At 40.7% G+C, this 13,301-nt stretch overlaps 1 long non-coding RNA gene across 3 annotated transcripts; it reads left to right on the forward strand.

Annotated features, from left to right (window-relative positions):
• Positions 1 to 5,006: 5,006 nt before the first annotated feature.
• LOC135082651 (uncharacterized) lies at positions 5,007 to 9,753 on the forward strand. Of its 3 annotated transcripts, none has more exons than XR_010259430.1 (4): positions 5,007 to 5,975; positions 6,080 to 6,215; positions 6,302 to 8,830; positions 9,455 to 9,753. It is a non-coding gene; the product is annotated as an uncharacterized LOC135082651 (long non-coding RNA). The 3 variants fall into 3 exon arrangements; XR_010259431.1 differs by lacking the exon at positions 9,455 to 9,753 and having other exon boundaries at positions 6,302 to 6,463; positions 7,556 to 9,253; XR_010259429.1 differs by lacking the exon at positions 9,455 to 9,753 and having other exon boundaries at positions 6,302 to 9,253.
• Positions 9,754 to 13,301: the final 3,548 nt, after the last annotated feature.

A 13,301-nucleotide genomic window follows, 5' to 3' on the forward strand; every position in this document is an offset into this window, starting at 1 on the left:
TGTATTTTAAAACTATATTATTGAACTGTCCTAAATGAAAAATAGGTACCTAAAAGTCTATTTCATTCAAACTTACTCAAAAGGTAAACAAACGAAGTGCATTGACCTGTGTGGTCCGCCATGACACTATAATAGAGATGTGGAAGTTCGGGAGTGATTGAGTGAATGAATGTTGATTAATTTCTATATTTTTACTTTAATGCAGTTAGTACGGACGTTTACTATTACTAATTATTGAACATTTTGGCAATTTCGGTAAGCTGACTTCTTTGTTTACCTTTTGAGTAAGTTTGATTGAAATAGACTTCACAGAAAGTATTTTAGACGGATTGCAGTAACATTAATTTTTAATTGTAAATAATATGCTTATTTATTATTCACTTACTTATTATTTTCCGATCTAATAGCAATGGAATTTGTTTACAAAAACGGAATACATTAAGTTTAGATTTTTAATTGAAAGTAATCATAATCATATCATACAACTTCGCGTACCTACGTTGATTTTGCTCCGAGATGAGTAGCTCGAGCACTCGTGCCACGGATATCACAATCAACGGTGGAGTATTTAACTAGTGTTTTCGAATAAAACTTAAAAACATATTTACACCCAGACGCAGGATTGTTAATATTTAATAAATAAACAATCCTGCGTCTGGGAAAAACATATTTTACAAAGCTAGTTACGTAACGTGTAGGTGTTTATTTACTGTTATAATTAGTTTATAAAATCAACGTATCACTGGTATCACTTACTAACTAAAAAAATATTTTTTAGAATACCCAGAACGAAAATTATGCCTCAGGGAATTCATACTTCGAAAAGACAAAGCGGGTTTCAACAGAGAAAAGCCAAAAAGGCTAAAATGGATGAAGTTCAGAGCATATCCGGTTCTCTTTTCAAATATGTCACAAAAGCAGATAGCGGCCAAAGTTCAAGTAAAGTACCCGAGTCTCCTGCTGACCAAAATAATGATTCACATCTTGAAGACTCACATTCAGATAGTAACATCGACAATACAGAATCAATGAAGACGACCCAGGACCTTGACGGAATCAAAATAAATAATGAAAATGACGCCCTTAATGCTACTTTGGGAGATAGCATTAGCTTCGAGGAATCAGTTCAACACTTGAGAGATGTTTCACATTGGAGTTTACCGGTACCTGATAATGTTCGCATTGACATAATAAAAAAGGGCAGTGAACATTTCCAGAACAAAGAAGGACCGTTTCCTACTGTATCTCGTCATGGTTCAAAGATTAAAGGTGGTTCTCGTCATCTTTCACAGGAATGGTTTTATAAACAGATGCCTTGTGGTGAAAAAATTCTACGATCATGGATGGTATTTTCTCCTATATCAAATAACCTGTACTGTTTTTGCTGTCGTTTATTTGCTGTCAGTAACAAACAAACAACATTTACAACTGGATTCCAGAAGTGGTGGCAACTAAATCCAAAAGTATTGGACCATGAAACTTCATGTGAACATTTAGAAAATTTCGAAAAGTGGAAAACTTTGGAAATGAGATTAAAATCTCACACCACAATAGATGATGCAACCTTGCAATTAATGAATACGGAAAAACAGAAGTGGAAAAATCTTTTATCTGGATTATTAGATATAACATTGTTTTTGGCTAAACAAAACCTAGCATTTCGTGGACATGATGAAACCCAAGGGTCGTCTAATAAAGGTAATTTCTTAGAACTAGTTAAACTGCTGTCAAAGTATGATGCAGTACTCAAAGAACATATACTATATTTGGAGCAGGAAAAATCACCTAAAGTAACATATTTATCGCCAGAAATACAAAATGAGTTCATAAATGTTTTAGCTAATCATGTAAAATGTCAGCTTGTCAACGAAATTAAATCGGCCAAATATTTCGGAATCATGTTTGATAGCACACCTGATGTTTTACATGTCGATCAAATGTCTGAAGTAATTCGTTATGTAAAAATTAATAATAGATTAACTTTTAAAAAAAATAAAACCGACTTCAAATGCGTGAACACAAAAAAAACTAAAAATTAAAAATATTGCGTATAAAAAAGTTCATCCCCAATTTTCCACCCTTGGGGGTGAAATATTTTCTTCAAATTCACATGAAACCACCCTTTTGATAATACCTATTCAACAAAAAAATAATCGTTCAAATTGGTTTATAATCGGCGGAGATATTGCGTATAAAAAAGTTCATCCCCAATTTTCCACCCTTGGGGGTTGTTTTTTTTATTATAAAATTTAAATGGGACCACCCTTGAGGTATTACCTATACGCCGAAAAAAGATTTGTTCAAATCGGTTCATAATTGGCGGAGTTATCGCGTAACAAACATAGAAAAAAAAAAAAAAAAAAACATACGGGTCGAATTGAGAACCTCCTCCTTTTTTGAAGTCGGTTGAAAAGTAGAAGTCAAAGAAGTATTCTTAGGATTCTTTCCTTTACATGGAAAAAAAGCAACTGATTTAAGCGCTGAAATACTAAAGAAGCTTGAAAACGATGGCTTAGATATTATGATGTGTCGTTCTCAAGGTTATGATAATGCTGCAGTTATGAGTGGTATACACGGAGGAGTGCAAGCTATTATAAAAGAAAAAAACAATAAAGCAATTTTTATTGGTTGTATAGATCATTCAATTAATTTATGCGGCCAACATTCGTTCGCACAAAATGTGACTTGTGTTACATTTTTCGGAACAGTGGAAACAATATTTAACTTTTTTTCAACTTCCACAAGCCGTTGGGAAGTGCTCCTCAATCACAGCAAAGCATCTGTTAAAAGACTTTCGACAACGCGCTGGAGTGCTCATTACGGTGCAGTAAAAGTATTGGCTGAAAATTTTGATGGGATAATATCTGCAATTGAGGAACTATGTGACCAAGACGTAAAGGACAATGGGCAAAATGGTACCCGGCTCCAATAGATATGTGTCTAGTATCGTTTGAAAGGTCTTACCAAGATGAACAACTTTTACTATGACCACCAGCCTCAGATCTGGTTGTGTACGAAGATATACATACTTTTTTGCAGAATGGTACCCGGCTCCAATAGTTATGATTGTAGTGTCATTTGAAAGGTCTTACCAAGACGAACAACATTTACTATGGCCATCAGCCTCAGATCTGGTTGTGTTAGAAGATAAAGATACTTTTTGTGTAACCTAAGTATCATACAGTATGGAAGGCAGACGCGCTCCGGGCAGGGCACCGACGAGATGGTCGGACGCGGTGAGGAAGACGGTGGGCGGGCGGGCGGGTTTGCATCGTGCGGTCCACACAGCTTATGACCGCGGTCTGTGGATGAACACTATCTGTGGTCGCGATCCTCATCAGTGAGGGACCGAGGAAGAAGAAGAAGAAGTATCATACGTGTCCATCGTATGGTACTTAGGTTATGCGAGGCAGGAAGGGTTTACTGCTCCAGCATCCTTCCTTAAGTCTATAATTATTGATGGGGATAATTGTGAAATAAATATTTTTATTTAAAGAAGTACTACCCCCTTATTAATAAAAAGTTACACCTAGGAAGAACCTTGGATTAAAATGACATTTCCATACCAAATGACGATTTAAGCTAGAGTTCAACTAGGGTGTAACTTTTATTAATAAAGGGGTTAAAGTTTTATTACTTCTTAAGGGTTTTATTATGAGTTGCTAAAGCGAATAAACCCACAAGACCCAATAAGTCCACCTACAAGATGGACCGACGACCTCATAAAGGTAGCGGGAAGGCGCTGGATGCAGGCCGCCACCAACCGGCCATTGTGGAAATCATTGGGGGAGGCCTATGTTCAACTGGACGTCCTATGGCTAAAATGATCATGATGATTATGATGAAAGCGAATAAAGGGCTAATAGCTTGGGTAGTTCATTGTAGGTATAATCCTTTCCTTTTCAATGCTTCTTTTAGTTATATTAATAGATTGTAGTCATAATACATACTCGTATACATGGATGATTGTGTTATACTTTCATTATAATACTTAGTGGAATTACTGCTTTCAAAACGTGAATTAGAACTGGCCCCATAGCAGACATTTTCCTACATCTAAAGGCCTTTTAAAATATATATTGGTTATGGCTATTGGAGCGGGTACCACTTTCCATACATTTGTGCCCATCATCCTTTAGAAACTAGAGGTGCTGCACAAAATCTTATGCCTGCTGTGTGCAATTTCTCATTTCTTTGTTTTCTTCTCTTTTGGAATGATGTGCTAAGGGAAGTGAACAATGCTCAGATTGCATTACAAAGTAAAGGTTTATGTGTTGATGAAATAATCATCCCATCAAAAACAATACTTGTCAAAAAAACCAAGTCTCGCAACTCAGTTGTTCTACGGTAAAAAGTTGTGAGATCCATGTAATACCAAGTCCAGGCCAGGAAATCTTTAACGTTTTACATAAATTATTGACTTGGCCATCGCACTAAATAATTTTATTTACACGTGTTTTCATGCGATGACCAAGTCAATATATTTATGTAAAACGTTAAAGATTTCCTGGCCTGGACTTGGTATTACATGGATCTCACAACTTTTTACCGTAGAACAACTGAGTTGCGAGACTTGGTTTTTTTGACAAGTATTGTTTTTGATGGGATCTCATTTCTTTTTGTATTTTGTAGACAGCAGTTATGTATCTAGAAAACTGGACCGAAATTGAAAAATTTTACTCGACTTGGCGGTTGCACTACCGTGCCCCCAAATATCATTTCTTTTTGTATTTTGTAGGCAGCAGTTATGTATCTAGAAAACTGGACCGAAATTGAAAAATTTTACTCGACTTGGCGGTTGCACTACCGTGCCCCCAAATATTTTAGTTTTTCCTTGATTCATACACCAAACACTACTTATATTCCAAATTTGAAGCTTCTAGGTCTGCTAGAAGTGCCTTAGAGTTTTGATGATCGGTGAGTCAGTGAGTCAGTGAGTCAGTGAGTCAGTGAGTGACAAAATTAAGTAACTTTGACCCGTTATAATTCTTAATAATAATAATAATAATAAATAACTTTATTAACACACATTACAAAAAACAATACAACAGATTTTAAAAGAAAAAGACGAATGCATGTTAATAGGGCGCCCGCTCAGTTTTAGTTGGGACACCTTATTAATATAGGATGTCCCGACACTGATTTTCAGCGGGAAGCCCTATTAGCTACTGCGCATCCCTACCGGCGAGCCTGCTGGTGTAAAAGGAAAATAATGTTAATATAAATTTAAATTTAAAACTAAAAAAGCACAGAAGGGATACGCAGCAACTATTAGTCGCGGGGTACGTGGACACGAACATAAACCAATACTAATAATAATATAACACAGACACAATTCGATAATTATCAGGAAGAAATTATTTAAAACATTTAACATAAAATTTACAATAAAAAGTTATTTCCATTACATACTTACAAACACGGACAATACAATAAAATTGTACCAATCCTATGTCTTCTCCACTTCACGCGAGGCAACTCAAGGAACAAAGATAGTGAGGTGAAAAAAACAAAGAGAAGAGAAAAAAAAAAAAAAAAAATGAACGAAAAAGAACTGACATGTCAAACGTGACAGTGTGTCGTTCAAATAACGATTCGACAAAATAAAAATAAAAATAAAAATTAACCTACCACCGACAGAGTGAAAAATCACTTTCTTTGGCTACCACGGATTTAATTGTGAATTGTGATTGCTACCTTCCAAGCGGTAAATGGAAAAAATCAAGATGGTCCACGTAGTAATGATGTGGCAAGCATGTGTCCTGAGGATTACACCCAATGTATTACTTTCCTCTATGGGATTGACGTTCTCACACTAATAACGATAACAAGTATAACAACCCTTTAATGCGTGGCTGGGAACTATATACGACTGCGTCAATCAAAGATTATAATATTATATTTGGATTGCGCACTAACTATAACAAGATGAGGCCGCCAGTGACGCTCAACGACCGTTCGCGCAGGAATTAATGGTATGTGAAGTTCATCAGTTATTCCACCGTTTAGTATCTATGCCAATAAATTCTCGTGCAAATAAACCGAACGGAGAAAGAAATTGGTTTGAAAATACTTCCAGCGCGCGACCGGGGTGATGGCGGCCCATCTAATCGGCCACAGAGACACCCACCCAACGCGAGTGCGATCCTCACTGGTGCCGGGACGACGCAGACAGGCCAGCTGCTGCCAATACACGCGACGCGCATGCACTCAAGGTAAGTGAAACACGTTCACTATCCGCCTTCTGCAGAATTAACATGATTCTTTTTAGTGCGAGTCTAAAAGTGTTTTTAAATTGCAGGGCGCGCAACGGCGGTGGCAGGTCGTTCCAGCACCGCGAGGCCGCATACCTGAAGGATCCACGGAATGCCATGGTGCGATGTTTCGGAGTTGCAAATATGCGGGTGCAAGATCTTTTTTGATATCTGCTATGACTCTGAGCCCATTCCAGCTTATTAAGCAGGTAACTAGGTCTCATTTTAGTAATGACTCCGAACAACATTACTGCAAGGTGTAGCTTTCTACGTGCCTCCATTTTGAGCATGTTAGCGGCATTGAGAAAAGGGGTTATATGAGATCGGGGGGGAACCATGAAGCAAAAACGGGCACATGCATTTTGCACCCTCTGTATAAGGCGAGCAGATCTGGACAGCAGGCATGACCCATACACTGTGTCGCAGTAGTTTAGTCTACTTAAGACCAGCGATTCACACAATGTTACTCTAATTCTTTCACTGAGGTATGGTCTCAGCCTGTAAAGAAGCTTTAGTCGGTAAAAGCAATTACGGGCGCACTCAGCAACATGATTTTCGAACCTCAATTGACTGTCAAAGGTTAATCCAAGGTTTTTTGCTCTATCAACCAACTCCAACGGCTCACCATTTATCATTACTCTGCTACTACCATTAACATTAATTTGGATTTTTAACTTCTCAATATTTTTAGTGGTTCCAATTAACATTAATTTAGATTTTTGGGGATTGAGAACAAGGCAATTTGAGTTACACCAATCAGATATCATATTTAGCTCTTCATTGGCCTTAGCTACAGCATTAACGTAGTCATATGGTGCAAAAGACAGATATAACTGTAAGTCATCCGCATATAAGTGGTAATGGCAGGTAGCAATACAATTTGTTATATCAGCACTGTACAATATGTATAAAATTGGTCCTAGTATTGATCCCTGTGGGACACCACGACGCAGGGGCTCCAACCGTGACCTCAATATAGTGCCATCTTTTTTTTTTAGTTCTACTATTTGAGATCTCCCCGTTAGGTAACTATGGAACCACTTAGTTGTACTATTATCCAGGCCGTAGTAGCTTAACTTAGACAATAGGAGCGGTATATTTATTGAATCAAACGCTCTGGAGAAGTCAAGTAGCATCAACATAGAGACTTGTCCCTTGTCCTGAGCCGTGAGAAGATTGTCGATCACATCAGCCAGAGCAGTCGCCGTACCATGTCCCCCTCGGAAGCCAGATTGATAGTTGGGAAGGATGTCATTATTTTCAAGATACTTTGTCAGTTGATCGCAAACTATTTTTTCCAGAATCTTTGAGAGACACGGCAGAATGCTGATGGGCCGGAGGTCCCGAACCGTGGTAGGGTGACTGGTTTTAGGCAGAGGTTTGACGACTGCCACCTTCCAGCACTCAGGAAACACGCTCCCTTGAATAGACATGTTCACCATATCTGTAATAGACTCAAGAGAGTAAGGAAGCGTCATCAACACCATGTCCAATGTAATACCATCGATACCCTGAGCATGTGATTTCAGTGACTTAATAGTTTTTAACACAACATCACTGTCCACAGAACGTAACGAGAAACCGGCAGAGGCATTAAATCTATGATGCTCATAGTAAGTTAGTTGGGAGATGTTAACCCCATTCTCGCCCGGCACATCTAGAAAGTGTGAATTTATTGTGTTTGGGTCAGTGAAAGTCTGTGAGAGGTCAGCTGTGTCCTTTTTACTTGTTAAAACTGAATTCTTTAAGTTTTTCCACAGTGTCCCTGAGTCTGATATTTTACTATTGATGTGTTGTGTAAAGTAGCAAGACTTTTCCCTATGAATAGCCTTTATCACCAGGTTTTTCATCCGTCCATAAGCATCCCTGAGGGCTGCGGTCCCGATCCTTTTATATTTTCTGTGATAGTTGTCCCTGATGCGCATCATATCCCTAATCGTGTCCGTCAGCCATGGATGGGGAGGGTGTTTAAATTTGCGTGTTTTTAAGGGTGCATGAAGGTCCATGAGGCCTGTGACACAACCGGTGAAGGCAACGACAAGACTGTTTACAGTATCACAACGTTTTAGGCTGTGCCAATCTATAGCGCAGAGATCTCGATCAAGTAGTTCCTGGACCACATCACCAAGCGGCCTGTAGGTGACCCAGAGTGGGGTCGGCCTTTCTGTCTTAATCCTAAGCTCCGCCACCAGCATGGCATGACCACCCAAATCAGGCGAGTGCTTCACCGTGACACGCAGGGCCTTTACATCGGTACATATGAGGTCGATCAGGGTACTACTGTGGTCCGTGAAGTGCGTAGGTTCCGTAACTAATTGCTTGAGATTAAGACCATGTATATATTGCTTCAAGGCTCCACATCTGCCGCCACCATCATCATCCAGAAGGTTGATGTTAAAGTCACCAGTCAGGACTAGTCCTCCATACCCAGTGAAAGAGGCAACAGACTCGGCGACGGCGTCCAGAAATATGTCAATATCCTGCCAGGGCGGCCTATAAGCAGTGCCAATAACGATGGCCTGCCCGTTCACGCGCACAGAGATCCACATCTGCTCGACCGATCCCACAGTGATAGGGTGAGGACATACTCTTACATTTAGACTCTTGCGAACATAAAAACCGACTCCGCCCCCCCGACCCCTCTTCACATGGGCCGGTCTGGGAGTATGTTTCAGGCGGTAGCCCGCCAGCTTAGGAGCTCGCTCCTCCTCCCCCGGTCTCAACCAAGTCTCATTTATGGCCATAACATCTGGGCTCAAATCCTCCATAGCCGCTAGGAATTCATCATGCCTTGTGCACAGTGACCCAGCATTGAACAGTCCCACCATTAAGTTTTTCAACCCAAGGCCTGTAAAGGTTGTGGAATAATCAAACACCAATAGGTCAATGTAACTGTAGCAATCCCAAAACCAATGCCTCCACTGTACTTATATAGTGACTTACCATAAGTAATAAAAATGTGATTTGTAATAAAATAAAAATTAAATTGATACAACCAATGATTTTTTCCTTTAAATGTTATCCCCATATTAACAGTATTAAATAAAGTGCAAATCGATATAATAAAGCCATAATATAGCAACTTCGTAAGATTCAATAAAACAATTAATGTTGCGTGAATGACCACATTGACATTGTGTACTGTACAGAATATTTGACAAATATGCATAAAATATATGAGCCCTAATTTCACCTTCCAGAAATCTAAAAGTCATAAACCAGGAGCTCCAAATACTCTGGCGAAATCATCAAGGGATCGAAGATGGAAGACCTGCGATCCGTCACTCTTACGAACGAAGACACGCCCTCGTCTCGTCCAAGAGTATCTCCACTGCTGCTTGCGACACTCCTCACGCACCCGGTAGAACAGCTGCCGATTGGAGCGGGTCAGGCGCTCGTTGATGTACACCCGGCCGCCGCCCTCGCCCGTAGCACCGCGACGCACGCGCGCGGCCCGCAGCAGGTCGTCGCGCAGCTGGCGGCGCGCCAGGCGCACCACCACGCGGCGCGGGCGGGCCCCGCCGGTCTCGGCCGGGGGCGCACCCACGCGCTCCGTGAACACGACGTCCCGCTCCTCCAGGGTCACCCCGAGGCGGCCGGCGAGCACGGCGACGTCGTGAAAGACGTTCCCGCCCTTCTCGTCCGGGAGGCCTCCGATCTCCAGGTCCGCGAGGAGCGCGTCCTGGTCGCGGTTGTTGAGCTCCAGCTTGAGCTCGGCGACGGTCCGCTCCAGCGCCGCGACGACTCCCGACCCGGCGCCGGTGCCCGCCTCCGTCTGCACGCGCCCCACCGCCTCCAGCCTCTTCTCGACCTCGTCCAGGCGCTCCGCGTTCGCGTGCCCGACGCCCGTGAGGCAGACCTCGATGGTGTCCATCCGCTTGTCCAGAGCGCTCGTGCGGCTCTCGCAGCGGTCTAATCTGCCGGACAGCGCCGACACCTCATCTTTGAGCGCGCCCATCTGCTCCCTCAACGCTTGAAGCTCGGATGTGAAGACCTCCCTGAAGTGCCTGATCTCCAGTGTGAGCGCCTGGATGTCCGACACCTCGACGGTCATATTTAGCGCGGTGTCATTTTGGTCGTCGAGCCCCTGCTCCGGCAAGGTGGTGTCCAGCTGCATGGGGCTGAGATCAGAGGCGCCGCGTCGCTGCGTGACATACTCAGGCGAAATTCGGACCGGCGTGTTAGTGTTGTCGGTCTTGGGCTGCTTGCTTTTACACGAGACGCACCTCCAGTTAGCCCGGTGGTCCCCGGTCAGCGTATTATAGAAGCGCTGCTCCGAAACTCCGGCGCATTCTAGGTCATAAGAGTCCCGGCATAGGCTGCACACCAAGAACCTCCGGTCCTCAATTTTCTTTAAACAGCCACTGCAGTTTTTAATGTTCTTCTTTCCCTTAGGCGACATTTTGCAAGAGAAAAAAAAATAAGTAAAAAAAAAATAAAAAATAAAAAACAAAAAATATCTTGATGTTGAGAATCGAACCCACAGTTCCTGCGTTATAGTTCGCTAGTCCAACGGCTATCCAACCGCGCCACCGTGTCACTTACGCTGTCGGTCCAATTTGACACCTATGTAAATAGTGGCGCGAAAGGTCGTTGAGCCGGTCAGCTGTTGAGTTCGATGTACCCGACACAAAACACAAAACAGATGTTTGCACCGATCACTTCACAGCTTTTGGTCCGATCACAATTATAGTTTTACACAGTTATTTCTTAGTTTTTCACGGAGATAATACTTTCACTAATGTGTCTTATTCACTGTATTCAATTAATATGGGTTTCGGAGAATAAAAATGATGTTTAGTATTTTTAAATTGAGTAAATACACGGAGCACGATACGAACGTGACGGCAGCGTCACGTACCCCCCCACGTTCTTAAACTACTGGTTCAAATTGAATGAAATTTTAAATATACCGTGTCTTTACAATGCCTGCATAGCTAATGAAAATTCAGCCTTCTAGTTTTATCCACAACGAAGTTACAGGCGGTCGAAAATGGCCTGAATTGCTTCGAGAAAAGGATGGTACGGCCGTGCCGCTTTTTTGCTCGACTTGGTGGGGGCACTGCCGTGCCCCCAGATAAAACTAGAAGCACTTCGTCTATTCATTGGAGAGAAACGGTTGCATCTAGCAGAAGAGGCAATAGATTTCGCTGTACAAAAATCTGAAAAATACAACATTTCGATGGAACGACGAATTCGTCGCAAGAAACGCATGCCCGGTGAGTTAGCATCGTCCACCGATGCTGGACTTACACTTAGAGCGGAACTTCAAAAGGACATGTTAGAATGTATTGACAGATTCAATATTGAACTCGAAACAAGAGTTAAGTCCATTAAAGACGTAGCTTCATTGTTTGAGGTTGTGCAGTCAAAGACCTTGCTTTCGGCAAACACTGAACAGTTAAAATTTGCTATATCAAAATTTACTAACCTTTACGATGAAGTATCAGAAACAGAACTCCTTTTAGAAATACCAAGATTGAGAAGACATTTAAAAGCGGCTAATATTACTGTCTCTAATTGGGTGACCCTGGACTTTTTGAAATTTATTGTGGAATGGGATTTTACAGAATCTCTTCCGAATCTAACGGTCGCACTAAAGTTATTTATAACAATATGTGCATCAGTTGCTTCATGTGAGAGAAGTTTCAGCAAATTAAAATTAATTAAAAATTATTTGCGGTCTACAATGACTGAAACCAGATTAAACAATCTTGGTATTTTAACGATAGAACATGAAGCAACACAAAATATAAATTTTGAAGACGTGATTTCGGAGTTCGCTAGTGTCAAAGCTAGAAGGAAGAAATTTTAATTTTTAACAAACTAAATTTGTTTCACATAATATACAAATATTTGTAATAGGTACTCGTATTTTAATAAAACGTAAATGATTATAACTTTTTTTATTTTAACAGTTTCGATTGACTTTTAGGGTGACACCTATAAAATCCGCCCCGGGTGCCACCTATGCTAGCTACGCCACTGGCTGTGAGAATAGGGGTCACTTACAATCCTGTGTTAGGTTACAACGCTATTGGAGACGGACGCGTCTAAAATTCGAAGTATCTACAGAATAACATTTCTGTAAAAATAATAAGTCATGAAATCCCGCTCAACATTGTAACAAAATGTAATTTTCTGTGTCATAATAGAGATCAAACCCGGTACCTCTATTCCCCTAGAGTGCAACAGATCATGGTGATAGCAACTTTAGTAAGTGTTTATACAACCATCCATGAAACTTCCATTGACTCCAAATAGCTTCATTAAAACGTCACGTTATTCATGTAAGACCCATATCTGTTCACGAAGAATTATAGCAATTTTGATGGCATTTTAATGCAGATGATCCTATACAGGGTGGAAACGATAAGTGATCTCACTCGATTATTTCTAAACTATACAAGATATCGAAAAACTGGTTACTGATCCTGAAAGTGCTTCACAAGCTCTTTCAAACGGTACCAATAATAGGTTACACAATAAACTGGAACTATCAGAAAATTCAAAGTTTCCAGCTTCCATACTAAACGTATGCCAACCACACAATATTAGAATTGTAATTTATTTTCAACCGACTTCAAAAAAAGGAGGAGGTTCTCAATTCGACCCGTATGTTTTTTTTTTTTTTTTTTCTATGTTTGTTACGCGATAACTCCGCCAATTATGAACCGATTTGAACAAATCTTTTTTCGGCGTATAGGTAATAGGGTGGTCCCATTTAAATTTAATAATAAAAAAAACAACCCCCAAGGGTGGAAAATTGGGGATGAACTTTTTTATACGCAATATCTCCGCCGATTATAAACCAATTTGAACGATTATTTTTTTGTTGAATAGGTATTATCAAAAGGGTGGTTTCATGCGAATTTGAAGAAAATATTTCACCCCCAAGGGTGGAAAATTGAAAAAAACTTTTTTTATACGCAATATCTCCGCCGATTATGAACCAATTTTTTTTGGTCTCAGTGTACTGCCTACCTTCAGTGGTAACATCAAGGTAATAATTAGTTAACTAAAAAGCAAGAAATAAGTAAAATTTTA

The sequence above is a fragment of the Ostrinia nubilalis genome, chromosome 22 (genome assembly GCF_963855985.1).
Source record: "Ostrinia nubilalis chromosome 22, ilOstNubi1.1, whole genome shotgun sequence".
Classification (NCBI taxonomy): Eukaryota; Metazoa; Arthropoda; class Insecta; order Lepidoptera; family Crambidae; genus Ostrinia; species Ostrinia nubilalis.